This window comes from Sturnus vulgaris, chromosome 11 (assembly GCF_052056855.1).
Source record: "Sturnus vulgaris isolate bStuVul1 chromosome 11, bStuVul1.hap1, whole genome shotgun sequence".
NCBI lineage: Eukaryota > Metazoa > Chordata > Aves > Passeriformes > Sturnidae > Sturnus > Sturnus vulgaris.
Window position 1 is genome coordinate 19280388 of NC_142253.1, and position 25248 is coordinate 19305635.

The 25248-nt window shown below is 50.1% G+C and overlaps 1 pseudogene; it reads left to right on the plus strand.

Moving 5' to 3' along the window:
* The first annotated feature begins 6333 nt into the window (after window positions 1–6333).
* Window positions 6334–24101, plus strand: LOC148222524 (endogenous retrovirus group K member 5 Gag polyprotein-like; annotated as a pseudogene).
* Window positions 24102–25248: the final 1147 nt, after the last annotated feature.

The following is a 25248-nucleotide window of genomic DNA, read 5'->3' on the forward strand; positions in this document are numbered from 1 at the left end:
CAGCCGGGAGCCAGGCCTGGCTGTGGCCCTGGGCTCACGGCAGGGCTCCTGCTCGGGGCTGCTCCTGTGCCTTGGGCCTCTGGGCACTCAGGGCAGCTCCGGGAGCAGCTGCAGTGGGAGGGACCTTGGTGCACGAGTCCCATTTCCCAGGGGCTGGGAACGAGCTCCGGAGGCCTCGAAGCCGAGGTGCCTCCAGCTTTGGCTGCTGCCGGGCCGTGCAAGGTCAGGCTCTGGGGGAAGAGCTGCTGCCACACAGCCCTGCCCAGGGCTGAGCCTGGCACAGCAATTACCTCCTGTGCCTGTGCCCGTACATGGCATCGCCTTTCTTCTTGACACAGAGGCTGCCGAAGAGTGACTGCTTACACTGGGGAATGCTGCCTTCCACAGAATCTCTATGTCCATCTCTTAAGGAGAAAGGAAGGGAGACTGCTGGATCAGATGGAACTATTCTCCATTTGGATGGTGGCATCATCAGGAGTCAATACTTGTCAAAGACATGGAGAAGGATCAGGAAAAGGCCTAGGCTTTTGGGACTGTGACAAGGCTCTCTCTTGTCCAAACCACCACCTCTCCTGACCAAGAAATTGCAGGGGATCTCAGGGTGTGCAAGGCCCATGGGGCAGTTTGGGCTCCCTGCCAGCTGATGCCAAAGGCATTCCTGCAGAGGCTGGGGAGAAGCTGCAGCCAGGCCAGGCTGGAAAACAGCCCTGCAGGGTGTGACAGCAGCAGCAGGGCAGCGAGGCTGTCATGGATCCCTTCCTGCTGTGCCAGGCTCGACACGTCCAGATGTGCAGAGAAAGCCCCTGGCTGCTGAATTTAACAAAAAGGCTGAGGGAATTGCACCCACCACATCCTTTCTGCAGTTCCTTCAGGATTGGTTCCAGGATGTCATTTAACTCTAGAAATTTCTTCTCTCCTCCACTTTTGTTCTTCCCTCTTAGAGAACCTTAACAGAAAGTATTTCCATTTCAGATTAATCTATCCCACAAAAGCAGTGCTCTGCATGTGGGGTCAGCAGTGACACACAACTCACCTCTGTGATGCGACCTGGACTTTTCTGCAGGTATTAGCACAGGAGCTGGGAAAATGCTCCCTGCAGACACACCTGTAACTCAACAGCCACAGAAGCTTCTGTCATCTCTGCTGCTCTGCATGGGCAGCCCTGAGCTGCAGGAGCAGTGAGGGGATTGCACAGGGCGAGGGCACACACGTGCACGGTTCTGTCCTGGCACCTGCAGCCATGCCCCCCTGGCCGAGCTTTGGGCTCTGAGCTGGCAGCTCCCCCAGGGGGAAAGGTCTTCACCTACCCTCGCCATCTCTCCGAGGCTCATCCAGGAATGTGGGTTGGGAAGCCAGATCACCTTCACCAACAGGTTCATCTGCAAAGAGAGGCAGGACAGAGCAGCTCTCATCACTGCAGGAGATCCTCAGGTTGCCTGGGGCTGGAAAAGGAGCTGCACAAGGCACAGCCCTGGGCTCTTCCCTTCCCTCCCTGCTCTTCTCCATGGGTGCAGGGAGCACACGGAAGGAGACAGTGGCATTGTACATGGCAAGAGGATGTACAGCTAAATGCTCCTTCCTCCCAGTGACAGTGATCCTATGGGATAACTCAGGGCCCCAGAAGGGAGCAGGGCAAGGTTTCCAGAATCCTTTAACACTGTGATGATCTTAGGGAAAAGTGGCACATGAGTTAACAATTGTCAAAGTGACACTGATTATTCTGTCAGTAACAGGGAATTGAGAACTTCCCTCTAACATCCTCCAAGAACTTTAAATCATCATTCAAGTAGGCTTCCAGAAAAACCATGTCCTGATCTGAATCCAGAAGGGAGCACAGATCAGAAGCATTTCCATGGTGTGCTGGGATGCCCTTCTGCCTTAGGGAACTGGGCACTGCAAGGGGGTCGGGTAAGGGTGTGGGAGCCAGATGTGAATGGACGTGGCCAACACTGGGTGTTCTCTCCCTCCCACAGAGGAAAGCCTCCCTAAAGCCCTATGCAAAACCATCCCCAAGGCTTCGTGGGAAGAAGGGAGCCCTGTCCTGGGAAAGGGGAGCCAGGCCGCCGGCTCACCTGCTCCCTTCCCTCGCCACGGAGCTGCCTGGGCAGCCCTGGGAGGGAGGGCCACTGCCAGGAGGAGCAGGAGAAAGAGGCGCAGAGCAAGGGCCATGGTGCCTTGCCCTGTGCCAGTCCCGCAGCTCTTGCTGCCACCGCTGTCCTGACGCCGCTGTCCCAATGTCAGCACCACTGCCGCCGCCACCGCCGCTGCCGCCGCTGCTGCCGCAACGGTTGTGCTCAAGGACTGACTGCTCGGTGGCTGTGGTGCTGGGCAACCACGGGGCTCTGGGACCTCTGTGACCTCAGAGCCTGCTGTGACCTCAGCCTGCTGCGACCCCAGAGCCCGCTGTGACCTCATGGCCTTAGCTGTAGCCCCAGAGCATACCCCCATCTGTACGAATGGGCTGCCCTGACTGTAAATGGTTTGTTTCATCAAAGGCCATTGCTTAGCAAAACCTTTTGTTTTGCCTGCTGACACTGCTGGTAAGGCTGTGTCCCTGGAGATGCTCCTGATGGCTCCGCTCTTTTCCAGGATATCTTTATATATATTTATATCTTATTCTACGGTAACAAACTGAATCAGAGATTGTACTGAGTACGAATGGACCCACAGTGGTCATCAAGTCCAGCTCCTGGCTCTGCACCAGAGCATCCTCAGGATACTCTCATGTGCTTGAGAGTATTGTCCAAATGCATCTTGACCTCTCTTGAACTTGGTGCTGCCTTGGGTTGCCTCTTTCAGTGCCCAGCTGTCCTCTGCATAAAACCCTTTTTCTAATATCCAACCTCAATCTCCCCTGACACAACCTCAGGCCATTCCCTATCACTGGGGACAAGAGAAAGGGATCAGTTCCTGCCTCACCTCTTCCCATCATGAGGAAGTCGGAGATGCCTATGAGCTCTCCCATCAGTCTCCTCCAGGCAGAAGAGACAAAGAGTTCTCTGCTGCTCTTCACACAGCTTCCCCTTAGGCCCTTAGAGGCAATTTTCATACTGTTACACCTTCAGCAGGAAAGTCTGAAGATTTTCCCATGCCCTGTCTCATCCTTGGCTGCTTTGATTTTCATACATCAGGGTGCTGGCTGAATCTCTTCAAAGAACTTTCTTAGCACTGTATGTTTTACCCCACCTAGCAGGGGAAAAAAAGTTTAAAAAGTTCTTCAGTTCAGACTTCATTTTTAATGTGGTTGGCCACTCACATTTTGATCAATTAATTTTCCGTGGTACCTCTTCCCTTTTCCTTACTATCTATAAAAAGTACATCTGGACATGAAAATCACAACTATTACTGAGATTCACCTCAAAGCCCAGAGGAGAATCTAGCACAAAATATTCTCCCTGTGTACTGCACAACAAGAAATATTCAGAGGAAAATAGAGTGGCAGCTGAGGCTTGTGGAACTCCCAGAATACTGAGCCTGCAGAGGAGGCAAACAGCCCTGGCAGTGGCTGAGGGGACTTCTCACAGCCTCCTCTGAAAGTGTGTCACTTCAGGAGGGGAAGGCTTTTCAACCTTTGCCTTTCCTTCCTCCTCTGCTCGAATTTAAGGCTCCTCCTGAGAAAATACTGAGCTACAATCAATTCTCCATTCCTCAACAAAGCTACTCAGGTGCTCGATTTATCTTAAAGAGCAATACCAAAGGTGGTCAGAAATTTCCCATCAAAGCCTATTTGCAGAGAAACCCCACCATATGTGCGCAAATATTTATTAGAATCAGTTCACTCAAAATAAACCCAACCCTGTATTAAGCAGCGTTTTCAATGAATTTGAATTCTTTTTCCTCACGTATCAGCTGGACTGGTTTGCTTCTTTTCTGTCCTAGAGAGAATATTAGAACCATTTGCTCTTGACAGGACTCCTTGGATGGCCTCCAGCCCTGGCTCCTCACCACGCCTTGCCTGGGCTGTTAACGCAGCCTGTTCAGACCTCGGGCACGGCTGGTGCCACTGTCCCCTCTGGTGCCACGGTCCCCTCTGGTGCCACGGTCCCCTCTGGCTCCTGGCGTGTCCCTGCTGCTGGAGGAGCCCGGCTTGTGCCACTGCCTGCGTTCAACAACGCCGGTCCTACTGCCCAGCCAAAGAGAGACCAAAATCACTGCTTTGGGCAGCTCGTTTGAACGAGTTGAACACTTACTCATCTCTAACCCAGACCTCTGTTAACACCCACATACCAACACCAGGAAGTCACCTCATCTACAGAGGTGAGGAAGCTTGAGCGAACACAAGGTCGGCATTCAAGCACATGGGGTTTTTAATTCAGTGGAAGCACTCACTCTTTCACAAGCTCTACTTGTCAAACTGGATTGTGCGATGCTAGTCGTGCTTGTGTTAGAGAGCAACCAAGGAGAAATTAGCAAAGAACTAAGAACCACACTTGGGGCTCAGGCTTGGCAGACAAAGAGAGCAGGGTGGCACCTGCCCGCTGTGCCCGAGTCCCTGCTCCTGCCGGACAAAGGCGGACGCGGGTCCGTGCGGGGCGAGCCGAGCGCTCCGTGCCGGGGCTCGGGATGCTCGGGCAGCGCCGCGGGCCGGACGGGCGCCATGGAGCCGCCTGAGGGCTGGGACCCCTCCGGGCGGCCGGCCCGGCGCACGCAGTGGCTGCTCAGCGCCCTCGCCCACCGCTACGGGCTGGAGCGCGGCGTGGAGAACGAGATGGTCGTGCTGGCCACCGGCCCGGCCCGATCCCTGCAGGAGCTCTTCCAGCAGCGGGACTGCGCCGGGCCGGGCCGGGCCGCATCCCCGGCGAGGAGTCCCGCACGCTGTGCCGGGCGCTGGGGCCGGAGGAGGCGGCGGAGCCCGAGGAGTGCGCGGGGCTGTGGGACGGGCTCTGGGCCGAGCTCACCTTCCGCCAGCTCCACGCGCGGCTCTGCGGCCACTTCAGCACCCGCGCGGGGCCGCGGCTGCCGCTGGGCCGGGAGGGCGAGCACATCGAGAGCCACATTCGCCCGCGCAGCCCCCGCCGAGCCCGAGCGGCGGCCGCCGGGGCCCTGCTCCCGAGAGCGCTGCCAGGAGATGGTGGCGCTGGAGCGGGCCGAGGAGCGCACGGCCGAGCTGCAGGAGGAGAAGGGCAGCCTGCGGCAGCTGCTGGAGGACGTGCGGGCCGCCTGGCAGAGCAGCGATGCGCGGTGCCCGGCGCTGCGGCTGAGTCCGGGCCGGCTTCTGCACCGCGCTCCCGGGGGCGGCTCGGGTGGCCCCGAGAGCTTCAGCAGAGATGCTGCTCTCGGAAAGTCAGTGTTTAGAACCACTCCACCTCCGGACTTAGACCGAAGTTGCTCGTTCATCCTCGGCATGAACTTTTTAGCAAAGTTTACTTAAAAGGGAGGCTTTTGGGAAAATTGTATGGCACCGGTGTGCCATTAAATATATTTGTGATGAGCGCTGTTCAAAGTGTAGGGAGTTCAGCTTAACAAAGCCACGTGTACAATGCTGCTGCTGCTTCTCCTGCACGTGCAGCCAGGATGTGCTGATACCAGATGCTGGATATGCACCACTGCAGGGTTTTTCCTGAAGTAAGAAGTAGCTTTTGGATTCTTACCTGCACAAGCACATGCAGTGCCTGAGTCATAAGTGTCTCAGCAATATTAGAAGCATGTCTTCTTCAGAGTGTGGTCACAAGGCTTCAGAGTTGGAGCCAGTTCTGCAGGCAGGCTGATGAATAGTCTGGGGCTCCTCTGCAGAGCCCAGTTCATTCTGGGGCTGCTTTCTGCTGGTTCTGCTGTACTGGCTCGAGTGAAACACATACACACTTAACAGCAGTTCAATTACTCTGGCATGAAAGAGTGTGGAACAGGCAGAGCAGTGAAGGGCAGCATGGACCAGTTGTTCTGGCAGGTCTGGCGAGGTCTGATTTGATCCTAACACAGCACTCACAGAACTCTGCTCCACCTGTGGCACTTGCACATGCAGTAGATGACTGTTCCTCTTCAAAATATCCAGCAAGGCAGGTCAAAGACACTTTTACCATTTTCCTCTTCAAAAGGGAGAGGAAATCAGCAGCAAACCTGAAGTCACCAGTCAGAGGTCCCAGGAAGAATCAAAACAGCAAAGAGGAGAGCTCCAGTACACCCCCAGGTGCTCTGAACAGAACTTCAACACTCCCAGACCAAGTGCCTCCAAAGTGTCCTGAAGGAAATGGAGCTCATCCCCAGCTCCAGGGATGGGCAGATTGAAGAAGGCATCAGGTTCAATCAGGAGCTGGAGAAGGAGCTGAAGAGCTGTCAGGAAGCTCTGGTCAGCCTGGAGGATTGCAGCCTAGCCTGAAGAGGGAGCAGGCAGAGATGAGGAGGAAGGTGGAAGAGGCCAGACACGCTGTCCTGAACAGTCTTGGCAAAGTGAAAGAGCTGGAAGTGAGAGCTAACGAGGTGCCACATGTGCAAGGATACCTTCAGCAGCTGGAATCACAACTGCAGCACTACAGGTAGGTTGGAGTCTGTCAAAAAGTGCCTGTAAAATCACAGTGTTGGGACACAAGGGAGTTTGAGAATCTCTGCTTGTGGCTTCTTAAATGTCTCCAGAACACCTTGTAAAATCTAGCCAGAGGGAAATTAGAAGCTGCTTGTCCATTTTTTTGGCTGGGGTCTGTAGGAGATCTGGGAGCCTTCCAGGCCAATGTAAGGCTGCAGATCTGCAGAGAGCTGAAGTTCCTCCTCAGACACACAACAACAGAACTCAACATGGTAATGCTTCAAGAAAGCCCCAAAACAAATTGCTGGCAGTCCTTCAGAAAGCATTTCCAGCACACTTGTTTCTTTCACTGCATTTCCTGGTGGTTAGGTCCCATCCCAAGCCAGCTGTAATCAGCTGGCTGACACTCCATTTCATAGAAAAGCTCTTCAGCATGTCCTAGGAATTGGGGAAAAACACACAAGGACAATTTTTGGCCTGTGGTTTCAAACTTGCTGTGACTTCATTGCTTCTTCACTGACAGAATAGTAAGAGAGAAATAGAAGAGAGAAGCTGAAATATTCCTAAACCCACAAAACAATGTAGTGGGAATCTCAAACAAAAAAACATTACACAACTAAAGCCCACTTTTGTAATAGCATAAACAAAGCTTTGCAGAAGTCAGAAAGTTGGTCATGACTTTAATAGTCCACTGCTTTTGTTGCTTTTTGTCTCAGACAAAACTCGGACTCACTGATGGTTATTAAGTGTTGGGCATTTCTGCCCAAGATTCAGATTGACCTGTGGAATAAAATCTAGTTTATATTTTCACTGACCCAAAGCAAAACCAGTATTTTTATATATTTTTTACTTATCCTACTAAATGTAGTATTTTAATAAATTGCATCTTCTGGAGACCTTGCCTCTTCCTAAACTCACACTTCCTCTCTTTGCTTCTAAGAAGAATTCATAGTGAGTTTTGTGGCATCATAGCTACTGTACTGTTTGGTGAAGTGAGGAAATTCCAAAAATAACCATTTGATCCAGTGTCTTTCTGTGAGCATTGTGTATGTTAATCCTTGCATGCTTGCAGAAGATCAAAGAAAATAAAAGCATTTCTTTAAACATCTATAGCATTTAAAAAACACTGTGAGGGCACAGAATGTTGAAGATGACTGTCAGGGTCTCTGGATGAATGATACAACTCCTGGTGCTAAAAGGGACCACAAAACTTGTCAGGTCTGTCCCGTTCTCCTCGGCATGAGCACCAAAGATTGAAGATGAGTTCTTGTCCCATGGAATGGCTTTTCCAAATTAAAGTGAAGGATAAAAAGATCACCTTGAAACAGGTTAAAGGCAATAAGCAATGTCCACTGGCCTTGCAGAGCAGGAATTTTATGGGTTACATCAAAACAAAGAGTGTGAGGTTTGAAATGTAAATTATATGTTCCTTTTAAGATAATCTTCATTTGGAATACTTCTTTTAAAGTTGCATGCTAATTTAAAGTGGAAGGGCTAATTCTATTTCAAATGCAAGAGTCTTTCAAAGCTTCTCAGAATAAAAATAGCAAAGGCTTGACTTCAAATCCAGTCACATAATTGCACATAATTCATTTATCCCCAAGGAGCTGCAACATTTATCCCCGGTGTGCTGTGACACTGGAAGTGTAGCCATTTCCCTGCCTTTTCCCATGCTGGGCTCTTATGGACAGTGTTTATTCCTGGCAGGCTTTCCCTGGCTTCTCGCTAACTCCTCCTTTATGTGCCTGGCCGTGTTTGCTGTGTGGGAGTGAATCGGTGGCAGTGGCACACCCAGGGACACCCATGTGTCTGTCCCTCCTTGCTCCGTTTGCTGGCCCTGCTGGAGCTGTCCCCCAGCTCATCCCTTCCTGGGCATGGAGGGGTGGCAGTGCCCTGCCAGCCCTGCTGCAGCACAGTGACAAACCCCCAGCCCAAGGCACAGCTGGTGCTGTCACCCCTACCCAGCGAGCCCTGCCTCTCACAGCTGCCTCCTCCGCCCTTGTGTGCATGATTTGGATCATGCTAAGCCCTCCTACACCAGAGGGATTCGTGTTTGCCAAGGGGAGGTGCAGTCAGTGTTTCTGCAGCTCTTCTTCCCTGAATTAGTGCCTGCAAATTCAGGCAGCAGCTTGGTGACAGCTGTGCATGCCCCTCCTTCATCTGCCTGCCCTGCCTTTGGACAGTGCTCCCGGTACCAGACTCTCTTACAGGTGCTTCCTAGGTGCTCAGCAGATTCCCTATCTTGTCTTAAGTCCATCCCAAAAAGGATGGATTTCACACACAAACATCACTTTAAAGAAAAAACTTCCTCCCTTACCCCTTTCAAACTCAAACACAGGAGAGGCTGTGACCCTCAGAAAGCAGAGCTCCCAGTCCAGAGCCACTGATTTGGGTTTACAGCAAGAACCAGCAGCAGACATGGTCCTGGATCATAACCAGCCCTCAGCCACACTGTAAATGCCCTCGTGTTCCTCAGGACTCTGCCAGGAGCAGAGGCACCCAGGGGGAGCCTGTCAGGCAGCATTGAAACCTGCTTGGACTCTGAGGAGGCTGAGCTGAGCTGATCAATGTCACTAATGGGAGGAAATAGAGTACAGGCAACTCCTGCACTTCCAGGGACACAGGGCAGGTACTCAGCAGCCCTGCAAATATTTGTTCTGTTTGGGACTCCTGCTGAATCGCTGCCCATGTTTGCTGTGCTCTTCCCTTCTTTCTCCTGGCTATCCTTTCAACTTTGTCAGTGTCTCAGCTGCCTGCTTAGCAGCATGATTAAAATCCAGACTGATATTTGCCTCTCTCATGCCTGCCTGGGGGTATCTTCTTTGTGGTATTCAACACGTTTCCCTGGATTTGCCTGGGACTCTGATCCTCAGCAATTCAGAACTGCAGCCCCTGAAAAAACCTAAGGAAAACTGCAGTCACAACCAAAGGAAAGTGGAAAAAAAAACAGAAAAAAACTCTAGAAAATTATCTCCTGCACTATAACCAAACTTGGATTAAGTGGATCTGGTCTTACAGATTCGTGTCCTGAGATAATCCCAGACTGGAAATTCAAAGACTGATTGAGACTGTGTGGGGGGAGAAGGAGGGCAGGAGGAGAGCTGGTCAATGTATCTGCTTCAGTCCTTTATTACAGAAAAGAGATATCCAGGTATACCAAGTTCCACCTCCCCTATGGCAGGGGAACTTTAAGACCACCTAAAGATCAACTTTAAGGTGCCTTCCAACCCAAACCACTCTCAAATTCTATGATATTTTCACAATTCCAGATGTGAAACCTAATCTGTGCACTCAAGTCAAGCGAGCTGGGAGTTGTAAAATGCATCAAGAGACTGGCTTTAGCTCAGAGACCTGGTCTCTGAAAAAAGAGTTTTTATCATTTTTATAGCTTTTCATAATCTGAAAATGTGGCAAATTCTAATAAAAGTGAATTGGTGTGTGTGGCCTTAAAGCATCACAAAGTTAATGCTCAACTTCAGAGACTGAAAACATAAAGCAAGGACTGAAGCTTGACCATGATTGCAGGTATCTGTATCCCAGGATCTGCCTGTGTTCTGTGAACCATTCCACAGAGGAATGTACTTTATAAAAAAAGAAATGGTGGGCCAATAAATGCCAAATGTAAGCTTTGAGCACAAGGCATCATGAGGAAGTTACTCCTGTGGAGCAAACAACTTCAGCCTTTACAGAATCGTACCTAAACCACTTGGAAAACAAGGTCTAGAGGCTGTGACTGACTGTGGGTTGCAGTCTCTCCTTGTTTGAGGAGAAAAGTATTCCCTGAAGGCTGCCTGAGCTTGGAGTGCTAATTGCCATCACAGCACCCATCCTCCCTTTCAGGAACAGAGGTGCTGGGAGTCAGATTTCAGTGGAAAGACCCCAAAGCTTTCAACAAATCTCCAGAATCAAAATCAGGCCCTGTGCTTTGTTTTGTGCAGAGCCTCTGCTCAGAGCAGGATGTTTCAGGGAGGGTTCATGGTGTGCCATGGATCATAACACTGAACAATCTGGTACTCCCTGCACATCTGCCCTGCTTTGACTCTCTGTACTTGACCCCAGCACACGTCCTTGGCGTGAGCTCACACAGCATCAAAGTATCTGGGGCTGCACAGGGGGAGGTCAGCCAAGTTTAAAGCACAGCTTTGGCAGGTTTAAGCCAAGCTCTGAGTACAGCATTTGCACTCTCCTGGAGCTGGTGGGTCTTAGGGGCACTGCTTGGCACAAAATGGCACGAGGCAGAGCTAGGAGCAACCAGAGCAAAGCCATAGCTTGTGAAAATTGCAAAGAGGAGGTTTTGCTTCCCATTTCTGTGCCAACAAACAGGCAAGGGTGGCATTTCCAGCAAGGGCACACCTGTGTTTTGTGGGGCATCACTCTGTTGTCACCCATGAGCCCCCCATCACTATCTGAATGACAGTAATAAATCAAATTTCTAAGTACCACTTTAGCATACAAAGAAGAAATAAAATTAAATACTTCACTTTGGATTCATGTTGAAGAGGCAATTTCCTTAGTTGCAAAATATTTTTCCTCAGATTTCTAATTCAACCAAACAAAAAAATAAAAAAGAAATTATTGAAACTGTTCTAAGCAAAATTTGGGAGAGAAGCTGGTCCTTAGTCTGAAAGGTCTGTGTTTCCATTCACAAATGTACATGGCTCTGCTTAATTTCCAATGCTGTCCACATTCCCCGGGGACAATTCCTTCAGCAGGGAAAAAATAATAAGAAAACCAAGAATAAGGATGTTCTCAATTTATTCTGTCAGTAAAATTGTGTCTGTGCTGCTGGAGCCCTGGCTGGCTGGGATGTGACAGGCTTTTCAGAAGTCTTCCAGCTGTGAAATATTCCCAGCACTGGCAGGATATTCCTGGGTAAATGCACTGACTTTGAACAAAAGACCTTTCAGTGTAGCCAGGGGTTGAGATCCCTCAGAAAAGATGGGATTAATTTCTCTACAGCAGAATTCTGCACCAGGTTTATTCCTGTGCTGTCAATGTTAGACTTTGCTGCTTGACTCCCCCTGCCCTTGTTCCCTGCCTGCTTTGCTCTCTTTGGTTTGGGGGTTCTTGTTCATCATGGCTTACAGTTTCCAAAGGATGCTTGAAATGCATTTAAAAATAGGAAGCTTGAAAATTAAAGACGCTTTTGAGGTAAATACTATGTGGGATATGAATGATCTAAGCTTTGATTTCACATCAAAACCCCATCACTAAGGATCTAAGATCCTTAGAATTTAGACCTGTACTGTTTACAAAATTGAGGAACTGTCAATCTCTAAGGCTTGGCACTTGTTTTGAAGTATTAAAAGTCATTTATGCTTCAATTGCAGTACTCCAGCCTTACCACTTAGGGCCCTGCTTCTGCAAGCAGCAATATCTTGCATCAAACAAGTATTTTCTCCTAGTTAGGGTGCACCTGGCTTATAATCCAAATGACCTCTGTATCAAATGATGTTGTTTTCAGAACAGAAAATTATTAATGCTGAAAGGCAGCATTTATTCCTTCTCCTTCCAAGCAGAGGCAGCTTTCCTGTGGCAGGTTCCCATGGACCAGCTAAATTAATGGATCTCTGTTTCCTGAGGGAACATGACTCCCAGAGCAGAAATCACCAGGAAGTAATGGCTGCTTTGCTACCTCATGTCCTCAAGCCAAAGCTTTAATTCTATTACTCCACATTTACCTGTCATTATATCCAGGGAAGAAACAGCAAATAACCCCTAAACAGAGCAATGACTCCACGGGCAGAGCCCACCAAACAGCCTGAGGCCTCCAGTCTGTCTGGTCAGTGCCTGGGAGGCAGAGCTGAATTCTTCCCTTCTCTAAAGAAAGAAAGGGCAGAGGGGGGAGAAGGAGCAGCTCTGCTCCTTACCATGAGAAAGGAGCTGTCAAAGCATCACCTTCTTTCATCCTTCCTTCCTCCCTCACCAGCCTTTTTCTGACCCGGGGAGCCCCAATCAAAGCCTGCTGGGCAGGGATGGAGCTGCAGGGAACACTCGTGGGCAGTGGGGATGGACGGGGCCAGGCAGGCACAGCTCAGCTCTGGCTTCCCCCAGCTCATGGGGCAGAGGCTGCTGCCTGCCCGGCCACGGTGGGCAGAGAAAACCCTCCCTTCTCCAGCCCTAATCCTGCCGGGGAGGCTCCTGCCTGGAGAACAGCAGCAGCCAGGTGTGGATGTCACCTGTGCTCCAGGGGTGTCCTTGCCATGGGCACCTAAATCTCCTCGGGCAGCCTGCAGACAGGCTCTACATGAAATTTCAGTTGCCAACTTTAATTGATTTCTGTGTTGTAACTGCTCACAATGGGCAAGATGAATGTCAGCTGGGAGAGCTGCTGAAGCACGTAAAGAAAAGCAGGCACTGCATTGTTTTTAAAGGAATGTTTATGAGCCATCCATCAGCTCAACGTGCAGAGACCCGAGTTTGCTTTCAGGGGTTTATTACTTTTGGTGAAATTAAGCAAAATTATGGTCTAGGATTTTTTTTTTTTTTTGCATTTTAACCAAGCTTAGAATGAAGCAACTTTTCAGTGACAAAAGTCCTCCCAGGACTCTGGGAACATATGCTGCCGTGCCAAGTTTTACAAAAAATGCTTCATTTTTTGCATTACATTGTCAGGAAAATTAATCCAAAACCACCAGAGGTTTATGTCCAAAAAGGAGACAGAGGAGTCCTTTTTGCTTTATTCGAATAAAGGGAGAGGCCATGGGACATTCCCCTGGGATCTCTCAAATTTTTGGAGGACTCAGCCTCCTTTTTATCCTATTTTCCCGGCCGCATTTCCCTCTCTCTTTCCCCATTGGCTGAGGTACTTGAGAGGCACAGACTTCCCGGAACGTCTGATACCTGAAATTCCCCTCTAATGTATAGCCTTCCCTTTTAATTTTTAATTCTTACAGAATTCATAGTTTTCCCCCCGTTGCTTCTTTCATCTTTCAATATCCAATTTCATTTATCAGCAGCCCTACAGTTTGTTTGTAAAGGCAAATATCTCTTTCCATTCATCAATCAGTGGAATCCATCCCATTGTTTCTTTTATCTCTCAGTGCTAGCTTTATCTACAGGCTGATCCACAACTCATTTGTAAAGACAAATTCAACATTCCTCTCAACATTATAAGTGAAACCCTAAACCCGTGATCTGGTCCAGAATATAATACATAAAGTGCCAGGTCAGAGGTAAGTGCTATAAAACAGGTGCAAAAAAGCTTATGTGGCTTAGATTGTGTATCCTTAAATGTAAAGGGCTTCCCCTCCTTCCTTGATTAAACAAATTCATCTGCACACATTGGTGTTGGGGGTTGAATGGTTCCCTTTTCTTTCTGTGGAACTTTCTCCCATTGTTATGCTAAGTAATTGTGGCTACACCTTAAAACAACAGATAATGTTCCCTCGTAGGGGGGTGGGTGGAGGAGGAGGGGGGGAACCGAAAAAGGAAAGGTGGGATGGGGGGTCTGGAGCGGGGCTCTCTCTCTCGCTTGGCTCTTGGAGTGGAAGGACAGCCCGGGCTCCGGTCTGGCATCTCCCCTGCCATCCCAGCACTGAGATCCACGCTCCCTGCCTTGGACATCGCTCTGCTGCTCTCCCATCTCACCCTACTATCTCCGGACACTCTGCTGAGCACCACGACCGACACCGTGAGGAGGGGGAGTCACTTTCCCATCCCTCTCACCCCTGGGCTGCTGCCATCACTCCAGCCCTCTTCAACTGCGCGGGACCTGCCCTGCCCCCAGCACCGGTAACTGAGCGCAGGGAGACGGCCTGCGGCCAAAAGGGACTGGAGCGGAGCTAGACTGTTCTGTTCTGTTGTCAATTTTTATACCTGTTGTTGTTTTCTGCCTCGTTAGATATCAGTAAAGAACTGTTATTCCCACATCTCCTGCCTGAAGGCCTCTGATTTAAAACTAAAATAATTAGAAGGGAGGAGGTTGCATTCTGCATCTCAGGAAGGGGGGTCTTGCCTTTCCTTAGCAAATACCTGTCTTTCAAACCAAGACAACTGGTAAGGTACTTAGTGGTTGAAGTGCATTGCAAATGCATTCTAGATTTTATATTTTAGAAGATTAATTTGTGCTTAAAGAGCTGCACCCTGTCTGATGGTAAACCCCAGGATATATCAGATTGTTTCTCTCTCATTAAACCCTGCAGAAGAGACCATCGCTCAGAGGAGTCTGATCCAATCCTGGCAACTCAAAGCAGTGAAGTTCCTGCTCAGTAATTTGATTCATGCCTCCACTGAAAGTGCATTTGAATCACAAAGCTTGGACTCAGATCAGAATATCCACTGAGGGGGAGAAGGATATCTAACTTTGGCTTTATCCTAATTTCAACCACAACTGGTAGTCTGGAAACATGTTTTGTTTGCAGAAGGGGATCCCAGCACACCATGAAAATGGTTCTGATCTGTGCTCCTTTCTAGGTGAGCTCCCTGGGAAGGCTTCTCGAGGAGGTTGGGTGGAACATGGTTTGGAACTCCTGGGAGCTTCTGCAGGAAAGTTCTCAAGTTCCCCTCACAGCATAATCATTGACAATCTGGCAGGAAGCAGGTGACAGAAGCTTCTGTGGCTGTTGAGTTACAGGTGTGTCTGCAAGGAGCCCTTTGCCAGCTGCAGGGCTGGATGCTGTGTACAAACCCAGTTCCCATGGCAGAGGTGAGTAGTGTGTCCCTGCTGACCCCACAGCTGAGCACTGCTTTTGTGGGATCCACCCAGATGAAGTGGAACTGCTTTGCTCTACGGTCCTCCAACAGGCACGGCTCAAGGAAGAGGAGACAAGAAATGGCTGAAGAAAGCCAAATATTGGGACCAGATGCTGAGTGAACTGGAGAGACGCCGTGGTGGGTGCATTTCCCTCAGCCTTGTCCTGAGACTCAGCAACCAGAGGCTTTCTCTGCACATCTGGACACGCAGTGTCCGACACAGCAGGAAGGGATCCATGGCAGCCTCGCTGCCCCACTGCTGCTGTCACAGGGCTGTTTCCCAGCCTGGCCTGGCTGCAGCTTCTCCCCAGCCTCTGCAGGAAAGCCTTTGGCATCAGCTGGCAGCATTTTTTGGAGGAAGCAGTGGCTCATTGGCAGCCTCTGCTGCAGGAAGGGAGGCGATGCCAGGCACAATCACAGGAGGTAAATGCTGTGCCTCTGGGCCTGAGCCCTGCTGAGCCTTGAGCTGCCATGTCCGCTGCTTGGCAGTGCGGGCACAGCCCGGACAAGACGAGCACAGCCCAGAGGAATTATCCTGAGCAGGCTCAGGGCACTCAGGTACTGTTGTGTTGTGTTGTTTAATGTTAATCTTTTTCATATGTTAATGGTTTGTCCCATGTTCGTCCCCCTAAGTTATGTATATAATGGTTTAGCCCTTACCCGCCTATCCCCTTGTCCTTCAACCCTAAACCACTCCCAGCTTCCAGATCCTTCCCTTTCCCTCACACTAATCCCTGCCCCTAGCTCTGTCAATCCTCCGCGGACCCTGCCCCAGGTTCTAGAAAGTTCTCCCTACTTTGTTAGACGATTGGTTGTTGTACCCCAGTTGACACCCACATGCTTCCCTATTGGTTAGATGTATCCCTTTCTCCGCCTTCGGTACCTCCCCTTGTTTGCCACAATTGGTCAAAGTTATGTACCCTCCGCTTGCGCCTCCCCCGTATTTAAGTTTGTGCAGACCCTGTCAAACCGCCTTTTGCGGTTCCCTCTCCCAGACCTCAGACCTTCATTTTGTCCCTCCAATAAACTCCTCTCCTTGGAACCGTGAAAGGTCTCTTCCGCTCCTCTTTATCTCTCCCAGACTGATTGCCCAGTTATAGCAGATGCTATACCTCTTCTGCGGCTCCCAGAGCGGTGCCGGGGAGAGGCCACTGCTTGACGCGGGCTTCTTGGAGCCAGCCAGTAGCCCAGGTGGAGTGGGCGTTTTGGGGAAGACACGTCAGATTGGCGCCCAACGTGGGGCCACTTCTCCAGTGACCCCACGAAGAGCCTCTAGGATCTGAGGATCAGAGGTGTTGGGCATCGACTACCCCGGTCGGAGCAGACCAGGTCAGCAGTGCTCCCGGGGAGAAGGCGGCAATCCTCTGCGCCTGGAGGTCCGCTTTCAAGGGAGAGACCTTCCGTTGCAGCTCCTGTCCCAGAAGCCGACGGAGCCGGCAAGTATCCCCCAAAGGGGTGAGGGGGGCTTACCAAAAGGCAGGGCGCGGTACACTGCCCTAGGTGTGGGGGCCCTTAAGCCAAAAGGCCGCTTGTCAGCTGCGGGAAAGCACCCTTGCCTTTAGTCACTGAGGCTGGGGACTCACTGGCCCTGGGACCCTTATTCTTAGTTTTTTGAGTTCTCCTGTGCAGCAGCGGGAGAGTGAGTTTGCTGTGTGGGCGTTAGGCACACCACAATGGGCGCAAGGCTGTCAACACAGCAGCAGGAGATGTTTCTCCAAGTTGTGGGTACCCTGAAGGGAGGGAAAAGAAAGTTTTCAAGGGGTTCGTTAAAAAAGTTTGTGAAATGGCTTGCTTCCCAATTCCCCGGGGTGTCGCCCCAGCAGATGGAGACAATTCAATTTTGGGAGAGCGTGGGACAGAGGCTCATGACGTTGAGTAATCAGGGCGACACCTCTGTAGATCGGTTTTTCAGTTTGTATGTCCAAATTCGTACTGTTGTAAAAGAAAAGGCAGGGAAGGGAAGCAAGCCATGCTGGGTTCCTCCAGTTGTTTCCCCTCTCCTAACCCTCATTCCCATCCCTCTTCCCCTGCATCGGTGGACCCAAGACGGGCAGTTTGACAACGATCGCAGGCGAGCCCAGCCAGGGAGACCAGCTGCTGCTCACCTGGCCCCTCTCGGTCCAGACAGCAAGGCGCCAGCTGTCAGGGAGCCTTCCCCTAATCCCTCTTTCCACAGTTCCTTCTCTCCCAGTTGTACCCCAAGTTCTACCCTGAAACCTGCTTTGAAAAGTTGCAAAGTTTGTAAATGTACCCCAAAACCCTCTCCCGCTCCTACCCCAAGCTCTACCCCAAAAACCCCAAAGTCAGTACAGTTCCAGTCGTTCCCCCCGGAGTCACAAAATGGCCTCCCGGACTCCGGCACACAAGATGGCGCCGGCCACGTGGCATGGCCGGCCCCTTGTGCTCCGGCTCCTTCTTTTTCCCAGAATCCCTTCCTCACTGATCCTTACCCTCCTCCTCCGCCTGTGGCTTCGCCCCCTACCCCGTGTCCCAACCCCTTTCTGTTCCCACCTCCTTCCCCAAGTCCTGCCCCTATCTCCTCCCACTGGAAGGACGTTCCTCCTCCCCAGGCACCTGCTCCTCTTCCTCCGACTAAGACTCCTCCTCCTACTCCACCCCAGAGAGGCGGCCCCCAAGCTCAGTGGGTTCCGCCCATCATCATGAATGTTGCCAGTGTTCTGGCTCCTCCTTGGCAAGCAGTCCCGCCCCTCGTCTTCCAACTTCCGATTCCCATGCACCTCCTTCCGGTTCCCACGCTCTGGAAACCAGAAGTGACAGGCCAGGGGATCGGAACCCGGAAGCGGAGACCACACTCATTGCCGCACCGGTTTTTTATTCTCGTCAAAGGGATATTCCTAATTGGCGGCCATTCGAATACTCCCATAAAAAGGAGATCTGTAAGGCACAGAAGGAGTTTGGGAGAAAGAGTGAATATTTTAAAGGCTTATTGGAAACAACTTTCTCCTCCAATATTTTGGTCCCTAGCGACCTGAAAGGATTGTTCAGATGTCTCCTCCTATCAATTGAATACAGGCTGTGGGAGGACACATGGAAAAGGATGCTAGGGGAACTCCTGCCTGAACTCTGACAAATCCCCGAGTGCGCCGTTGACGCAGATCAAAAGCCAATAACAATCATTTTTGTTATTGGATCATTTGTGCAGCGAGGGGGAGTGGTCACAGGCGGAAGCACAGGCAGAAAAAATACCAAAGCCTGTGATTTTGAAAATTCAAGCTGCTGCCGAGAAGGCATTCATCATGATGCCGACCACCGAGCCCCGTGTCCATTATGCCACCATTAGACAGGGGCCGGCAGAACCTATTATTGAGTTTGTAGAAAGGCTAAAGATAGAACTTGAAAAACAAGTAAAGAGTCAAGACACCTTAGAAGAACTGATAATCGAAATGATAAAGTTAAATGCCAATGATGTGTGTAAACAAGTCATAACATCTCTACCTCTTTATCCCGAGCCGTCTCTCCAACTTATAGTGGAGGCCTGTGTGAAGCGCGCGGTTGTGCCAGCACCACCGATTCCAACTAGAGGAGGAGCGAAGATAGCAGGAATGACAGCAGCTGCAAAAACCTTCCCTGTGCACTGCTTCCTCTGTAACCAACCTGGTCATACTGTGCGTGTGTGCCCTCTTAAAAATAAAATCAATAATGGGCAGGGGCAGGGGGAGGTGGGAGGAAACACACAAACAAAAAAAAACTAACTGGGGAGCGCAAGCCCGCCTCGCGTGAAAATAAAAATGAGGTGGGCCGCGAGGGGGACCTTGGTGGGGGCAAAACTAACACTGGATGTGACACCTCTACCGGACATGACATTTTTCAGATGTGACGAAAAGCGCCAGGGTGGACTCCTCGTCCTCCCCTGGGCTTGGCCTTGACAGATAACACTTATTTCGAGACACAGGACTGGCAGTCGGTGTCGGTGAAACCCACATCACTGGGTTTGTTTGCCGGACTCGACGGTACGTATGTCGTGCTTGGGGATACAAAGTGTACCCCTCCGGAGATTGAGATCATGCCACAGATGCAACTTTTGTGTCTGGACGGTTTCTTTCTCCTGGCGCGGTGCATCCAACCGCCATACCTCCTGCCAAAAGAAGAGCCAATAGCGCAGGTGATCTCGGTGCCCAATATCATCATGGCGAAGCCAGCTGATCCCTGCGTCTATTGGGCAGAAGTCATTGGCGAGAATAAACCTATAATTGGATGTGGACTCTGTCGGGGTGAAGACTACATTCACCTCAGCAGACTCTTTGACACAGGAGCGGATGTGACCATTATTCCAGAAAACATCTGGCCATCACATTGGGAATTGCAACCCGTGGCTGGCAGAATACAAGGAGTTGGGGGGGCCCAACTGGCTCGGCAGTCAAAAAGTGTAATTAAAATTGAGGGACCTGAAGGGCAGGTGGCTAATGTCTGCCCCTTTGTTATGGAGTATAAAGCTCCCCTGTGGGGCAGAGATGCCATGTTGCAATGGGGTGTTCGTATTGAAATCCCAAAAACCCTGCGGGATTTTTCCTAGCAGCCACTGTGGAGTGCCCTGTCCAGAAACTGAACTGGCTATCTGATGAACCAGTATGGATAGATCAGTGGCCGCTTAACAAACAGAAATTGCAGGTGCTCAACAAACTCGTGGAGGAGCAGTTGGCCAAAGGTAACATCGAGCCAACCTGGAGCCCCTGGAATTCTCCGGTCTTTGTCATCAAAAAGTCGGGGAAGGACAAGTGGCGGCTCCTTCACGACCTTCGTGAAATTAACAAAAAGACAGAAGACATGGAGTCTCTGCAACCAGGCATGCCCTCACCCTCAATGCTGCCGCAAAATTGGAATCTGGCAGTTTTGGATATAAAGGATTGTTTCTTTCAAATTCCCCTCAACCCCGAAGACGTGCCACGGTTTGCCTTCTCGGTTCCCTCCATCAACTGGGAAGCCCCAATGAGGCACTTCCATTGGCGGGTACTGCCTCAGGGCATGAAGAACAGCCCCAGTATCTGTCAATGGTACGTGGCCTCATTGCTGTCTCCTGTCCGTGCCAAGGCACGGGAGGCCGTCATCCTGCACTATATGGATGACGTGCTGATTTGTGCCCCCATGGACGACATGCTGCAGCATGTCCTTGACCTTGTCATCGAGGTTTTGATCTCTGCAGGGTTTGAGCTCCAGAAGGAGAAAGTTCAAAGGATGCCCCCGTGGAAGTATCTCGGGCTCCAAATTACCAACAGGACTATTGTCCCACAGAAATTGGCAATTAACACCAAGCCAAAAACCCTTGCAGATTTCCACCAGCTGTGTGGGTCATTGAATCGGGTCAGACCCTGGCTAGGATTGACCACCGAGGACCTAGCCCCTCTTTTCAATTTATTGAAAGGGGGAGATGAGTTACTTTCTCCTAGGGTGCTGTCCCCAGAGGCGAAGACAGCTCTGGAAAAGGTAGAGAAGGCGATGGGAACAAGACAGGCCCATCGCTACCTGCCAAACCTGCAATTTGAGTTTATTATCTTGGGACGGCTGCCGCACCTCCACGGCCTTATTTACCAATGGAACCAGGACCAGAGGGACCCCGTCTTGATCATAGAGTGGGTGTTCCTCAGTCATCAGAGGTCCAAAAGTATCACCAAGCCACAAGAGCTGATGGTGCAGCTGGTCAGGAAGGCCAGGGCCCATTTGCTAGAGGTGGCGGGTTGTGATTTTGCGTTCATTCGAGTACCACTTGCCTTGTCATCAGGCAAGCTGACTAAGGAGGTTTTGGAGCATTTGCTCCGGGAGAATGAGACTCTTCTCTTTGCCCTTGACAGCTACAAAGGACAAACATCTGTCCACCACCAAAGTCACAAATTATTCAAATTTTAATCTGGTCCCTAAAGAGAAATTGAGCTGGGTGCCACTCAAAGCTCTAACCGTTTTTACGGATGCATCCGGGGCTTCGCACAAGTCAGTCATGACTTGGAAGAACCCCCAGACTCAGCGGTGGGAGGTAGATGTGAAGGTTGTTGAGGGTTCCCCTCAGATTGCCGAGTTAGATGCAGTCATTAGAGCTTTTGACAGGTTCTCAGAGCCACTCAATTTGGTCACAGATTCGGCCTACGTGGCGGGTGTGGTGTCAAGAGCAGAGAACACTGTTTTGAAAGAAGTCTCCAATCCAAACCTCCACAGTCTGCTCTCGAAGCTGATATATGCTGTCTCCCACCGAGAGCATCCGTACTTTGTGATGCACGTAAGATCGCACACAGACCTGCCAGGCTTTATCACTGAGGGTAATCAGAGAGCGGACAACCTGGCTGTGCCAGCTGATATGGCTAGGCTCCCTGATATTTACCAACAAGCAAAGCTGAGCCATCAGAAATTCCATCAGAATGCACCTGGCTTGGTACGGCAATTCCAACTAAGCCATGACCAGGCAAGGGACATTGTGGCCACATGTCCCCAATGCCAGAAGCTTGAGGTGCCAACCCTGAGCTCTGGCGTCAATCCTAGAGGCCTGGAGAGCTGCGAGTTATGGCAGATTGATGTCACCCATGTTCCGCAGTTCAGCAGGTTAAAGTATGTACACGTGAGTGTGGACACCTTTTCCGGGGCAGTCTTCGCTTCTGCCCACACAGGGGAGAAGGCCAAGGATGTACAGAAACACCTTGTACAAGCCTTCTCGGTGTTGGGGATCCCCAAGGAACTCAAATCGGACAATGGCTGTCGGCGAAGGGAGACACGGACACCAATTCGGTCATCTGCAAAGTCTCGTTTATTGATAATTAGAGTGGCGATTAAATACAGTGCTTAATTAGCTCATGCATATTGCAAAAGCTAAGCTCATCATTGGTTGCCTTGCCATATGCGTCACTATGCTGATCGGCTAACTTTGTGGCTACACTTTTGCAATTTCATGGCTAACAGAGTTCTTCTAGTTCTTCTTTTACAGTCTGTCTTTGTTCATCTTATCACAATTCTACGTGCCTTCCCTTTTACTGTGCCCTTGAGGCTGAGGCCTGCTTTGTTAGCCTGACTAAATTGATCTGACTATGGCCTCTCTCTTCTAGCCATTCCTGCACCAGGCTCTCTACACTTCCCCCGTTTTCTTTTTGAGCGAGAAGATTAGTATGCCAAGCCTTGCTAACAGTTTTTTGGATGAAATTCTGTAAGCAAGTTATCAAGCAAGGAAGCAACAAAGCTAAGCATAAGAATACGCCTAAGATCATGATAGCATACTTAATGATGGTCCGAATCCATCCTCCAAGGCCCAGGCTCTTTAGCCATTCATCAATGTCCCAACCATTTTTCTCCTTTAGGTCATGTAGTCTGTTTTGTATGTCTCGTATCTTTTTGTGAATGGATTTAGAGTGGTCAGACAAATTCATGCAGCACATTCCTTCAAATTCCTCACAACCGTGTCCTTGCGCTAGAAGTAGGAAATCGATGGCTGCTCTGTTTTGCAGTACTGCATGATTAACACTTGAGACATCCCTGGCCATCATGTCTAACACCTGAGAGGTGGTGTTAAATTCATCTTTTGCCCAGCACCCTAACTGTTCGGCTAGGGCCATAGCTTTCCTGGCTGCTGCGTGAGGGAGGAGTACAGCAGTTGCTACCTGTCTAAAGTCACTCCAAAAGTGTGGTTGCCCTATGCCGGTGCAGTCAAGATCATGTAAACTGCGTTTTGTTCTATTTGCCTTGCTTGCAAGTTGCATGAGAGTAGTTACATTGGGGTGAAACATGGTTAGTTTCCCTAGATAACAGGGTCCCCCTTGTGGCCTCACTGGAATACCATTCCAGGCACGATCCCCACAAATTAAAAATATTCCTGGGGGTAGTGCCCTTGCCTTTGTGATGTACCTACCGTTACATTTGGGGTAGAGTTGAGTGTGAATTGTTGATAGACTAGTAAGGGCTGAATCAAGGGTTGCAAAGTTTTTGTCTTCTAAGGGCATAAAACTAAACCATCCTCCTGCGTTTCTTCCCATTGATGCATTAGTGCTTCCGAAGAGGTCAATCTCTTCTGGAGGGGAGGCTAAGGTTTTGCCTAAAGCTAGGACAAATTCACATTGCCAGCATCCATCGTGTTGTGAGGGATTACTACTAGGGAAAGTACAACCCTGCAACAAATCGTCATCCCCTTTTTTAGGTAGGTTGCTATCATTAAGATACCCTGCAAACTCTCTTGGTTTCCAAACTGGCAATCCTACAAGACAAGTTTTGAAAGGATTCTGCGCTCCCCCCAAGCTCAAGCAGATTGATTCTTGCTTTGTTATGTTAGCAAATGTTACCCATACATTTTCTCTAGGTGTGTGCTCCATTGGAAAAGCATTTGTGCAAGCAAAGTTAGTAAGCATAAGCAGTGTGATGAATATCATTTTCGTTGCTTACGTAGCTTCTTCCTTCTATACTTTGGATTTTCTGCTGCTATGTGCCACTGCTTTACTTCTTCTATGCACTGGTCTAACACTTCTTCTGGGTCAGTACCTGGCTTAACTGGCCCTACCCGAGGGAAAGGCAGATGTGGCACTTTATGCATACACCTGGCAGCAACAATGCGAGATCTGGCGTTAATGCGTTGCCTCCAGAGCCACTTAGCAGTCGCCCATCGGGCCCAAGCTAACATAAGCTGTTCTGGTGCCTCATACACACTTTGGAGCTGTGGATATGGTACCCCTGCTTCTTCCGCTAGGGCTGTACCCCAGTCTGAACGCCTTATGTCTTCACCCTGACACTTTGCACACCATAAATTATATACTCCTTGTTGCCTTACCCATGAGCAGTCCCCACAGCGCCCACACTTTAAAGCCACCCAAGCCTCACACCATGACCCCCCACATGCGCAACATGGACGGTCATTGAGGGGCTGTTCTTCCCTGTAGGCGTGGATCTCAAGCCAATCGGCCCAGTCCAATGGCGGTCGCTGCAGTGCTTCGCGGGCTACGCGGCTATACTGTCCCAGCTCTTGTAAATAGGGTTGCAAGGTCACTGCTAGTTTCTGATGAATCCGTTCCCGGTTGTTTGGTGTCAATCGTATCCCCAGGAATCCTTCCGCCCACTCGGTCATTTAGAATGGGCTTCACCCATTTAGCAGGGACCCAAACTGTTCCTGTGGGAGTAGAAACACAAACATAACCTCTGCCCCAGTATATTACTTCAGCGGGGCCATTCCATATCCCTGTCTTTGGATCCCGGTACTTTACCCACGCTTTTGCGCTTTCTGCCTTGTTACCTTCCCTTTTCCCTCTATGCCTAATTGCAGGCGGCTCCGATTCTTCCCCAAACACACACAAAAAATTCATGACATAAAGAACCTTAGCTAACCTTTCTTGTGGATCTTCTATGGATTTGTGCTTGAGTAGGTACTGTTTAAGTGTCCCATTGGCTCTTTCTACTATGGCTTGTCCTGTAGGTGAGTGTGGTACTCCTGTGATGTGTTTAATTCCCCAGAGTCTCATGAACTGGCTTACTTTCTTGCCGACATAGGCTGGTCCATTGTCGGTCTTTATTTCCCTAGGCATTCCCATGACTGCAAAGCAACTTGTTAGGTGCCTTATTACATGGATTGCCTTCTCTCCTGTTTGTGCTGTAGCCCAAATGTACTTGCTGCAGGTGTCTATTGTGACGTGCACATATTTGAGCCTACCAAATTCTGCTACGTGTGTAACGTCCATTTGCCAAATTTCATTACTTTCTAGACCCCAAGGATTTACCCCACACCCAAGACCCACCCCACTGTTGTGATGACTGCAGGTGGGACAGGCTCTCACTATTGCTTTAGCTTCTTGTATACCTATTTTGAACTCGCGCACCAATCCCTTAGCATTCTGGTGAAATCGTGTGTGTGACTCTCTTGCCTCAATCCCCCTATCATCTGCTACATTCATAACCAATCTATCTGCCCTGGCATTGCCCTCACCCAAGCCTACATCCCACTTGTGGCTTCTGATGTGTATGATACAATAAGGCTTAAACCTTGCTCCTACTGCTCGCTTTAGCTGCAGTAAGAGTTCATAGAGTCTTTTGTTCTGCACCTCTTTCACAGAGGCGTCCTCAATTCTCTGTGCTACTCCTGCAACATAAAACGAGTCAGTGACCACATTCAAAGGCCCTTGCAG